The sequence below is a fragment of the Rhamphochromis sp. 'chilingali' genome (genome assembly GCF_963969265.1).
Source record: "Rhamphochromis sp. 'chilingali' genome assembly, chromosome: 12".
NCBI lineage: Eukaryota > Metazoa > Chordata > Actinopteri > Cichliformes > Cichlidae > Rhamphochromis > Rhamphochromis sp. 'chilingali'.
The window spans coordinates 36,945,245-36,947,744 of record NC_137939.1 but is presented as its reverse complement, the minus strand read 5'-3'; the positions used below and the strand labels follow the sequence as shown (position 1 = coordinate 36,947,744).

The 2,500-nt window shown below is 54.6% G+C and overlaps 1 protein-coding gene across 6 annotated transcripts in view; it reads right to left on the bottom strand.

Annotated features, from left to right (window-relative positions):
• Positions 1–2,500, bottom strand: part of LOC308407498 (nucleolar protein 4-like) — a 119,005-nt gene that overhangs the window by 76,388 nt on the left and 40,117 nt on the right. The window contains exon 1 of one of the 6 annotated variants that reach the window (XM_080899157.1): positions 2,109–2,500. This exon is cut by the window's right edge and continues 106 nt beyond it. The exons of 4 other annotated variants lie outside the window; for them this stretch is intronic. The gene's annotated coding sequence lies outside the window, so the exon portion shown is untranslated. Of the gene's footprint in view, positions 472–2,108 lie in introns of those variants that run through there. One more of the 6 variants, XM_080899158.1, reaches the window with a different exon arrangement.

Here is a 2,500-nt window from a genome sequence, read left to right as displayed (position 1 = left end):
TCTATCATAGCTCGTGGCTGTCATGTGTTTTACTCTTGCTGTAGACACAACAGCTACGCTGTGACATCACCATGGATTCAGACGGCTGTCGGTCAGTCCAACAGCTGATCGTGACGCTACCAGCTGATTCCATCTGAATGGTGTTTCTGAGCTGCAGCGTCAAAGAAGAAGGACTCCCATCTTCTAATCTCCCATCAGCATCTATGTGATCCGTCCTTGTGACCGTGACACGTGCCGATTCGCTCTGACCGACATGTCATCAGGAACACGATGAGCCGACAAGGAGCGTGGAGTCCACTCGAGGCCGGAGGCAGAGTTTAAAGAGCCCGTCCTTCAGCTGGAGGAGCCTCGCTCTCAGAGAGCCTTCCACCCTGCTGCTGAAGGGCTCTCGAGCAAGGCGGCGAACTCTTATCAGCTCGAGGGCTGCGGCTCTGAATCAACGATCCAGCCGTGACCTCCGACCTCTGAAGGAAAGTCTCGTCTTGTCTTTGAAAGTAGAGAAACTAGAACCCTGGAAGAAGAAGAGTGGAAACGCAGAGAGAGGCGGTCTCTGTGTGAGCAGCAGGGTGTGGCTTTATGTCTTCGTCACAGAGACACGCCCACACTGAGCATGTGAGCGTGATCACAGGTGGGGACATGCCCGTTTGGCGAGTCCCAGCGTGTTGCAGATTTAAACGTATTCAACGTTTTTTCTGTATCTGTGCGAGACGTTAGACGAAAACACCGACAGAGTACAGGTGCACAAATATTAAACACGATGCACACACATCGCAGCGAAGCAGCAGGATGTGCTCGGACCCACTCTGTCCTGAAAATGATATTCAGATTTATTTACATAGTCTCAAATCACAACGCAGCCGCCTCGAGGTGCTGCAAGCTAACGGCCGAACAGTAACCCAGAGAAAGGCGAGCGCCTGTGAGCGAGCGCGTGGCAACAGTGGGAAGGAACTCTGACCAGGAAGAAGAAGAAGCATGTCGTCAAGGGACAGAATATTTTGGACTGTCCTTCTGCTGTGAGGACAGCAGTGATGTCACCGCCGCTAATAAGATGTTAACCACACGTGTTTGAACGCAGTTTCCATGCAGCCATGTGATTGGTTAGAGCTGTGCAGGTGCATGTTTCACCTGTGCGCTCGGATGCTTTCAAGCTATTATAAAACATCAGTGAAATATTTGCACAGCAACATCAAACTGTGTGCGTGACGAGGATCAGCACGGTCAAAGCATAGCGCAGGAACGCCTCCATGATTTAAAACCAGCCAATCACAGCCCTGCTATCAGCTAACTGTTGTGCGGCTGTGTTAGATAAGATGAAAATTTACTGCCTCGCCACTCCTTCAAACCCACGCCCTCGCATCGTGTTCGTCAGCAGAGGGTCGACGGCCATCATGTGACAAGTTGAGCTGTTTAAGATTTCTCTGCACTCATAAACGACCACAGAGCAGGACGCCGAGCTCAGCGAGCTGTGAAACACCTGCAGGCTCAAATACAACCCGATCATAAACACCAGCAGCTCTGTGGGGGGGGGGGCTTAGCCCCTGTGGACTCGCCCCTGCTGTAAGAATCAGAATCAGAATCCTTTATTGATCCCTGGGGGAAATTATTTAAGGTAAAGGTTATACCACGTGACACGCCAGGAAACCGTCCCACAACCTCAAACCTGCCCGTCATCATGGAAGCCAGCAGACTGAAGCCCGGTCAGTGCTCACTGTCATCGATCGATCGATCAGATAATTCATTTATTTCAACGTTTTGTAGCAAAGCAGGTGAACATGAGAGTCCGAGCTCACGAGGATTCTGAGGCTTTCATTCACGCGTGATCGACACATCGACGCTCCGCTGACACGCGTCACTCACCGTTAGTCACCGTGTGCGGGTGCTCGGTCATTCCGCTCAACCCGCACGCACGCACAGACGTAAACACACGCGCACGGGAGCGTGTGCGCGGTCACCGGCTGCACGTGCGTGGCACCGGGAATATCACCGACCCCCCCTCCCCTCCTGCCGCAGGACGCTCCGCGCAGTCCCGGGGAGCATCCCGGGTTCAGACCGCTAACCGGGACCGGAGTAATCCGCGGCTCGTAAACAAACACCTGCAGCCCGCTCACCTTCTCTCCTGCGCCCCGGGAACGTCCTCCTCCGCCGGCTCTCGGGCTTCTGTCTCCGGTTCTTCCTCCGCCTGCAGCTCTGTCACATGCACTACTGCACCGGGAGGAGTGAGAGCGCACAGCGGGATCCTCAAGACTCACCGAGGCAAGCGGAGTGGGCGGGGCCACGCGCGGTTACGTCACAGCAGAGAGCGAGGGAGAGAGACCAAATCCGTCCTAACAATGGAGATCCGTCCGCTCCTCTCTCCGTCCACCCTTTGTTTTTCTCCCCGCCGACGATCCAGAACCGGCACCGGGACTCTGAGCAAGAGGCCGGAGGTCAGGAGGAGGTCTGCGGACTCCTCCACAGCCTCAGACCGTTCAGGGCAAAACGTAATCTCTAACATGAGGAC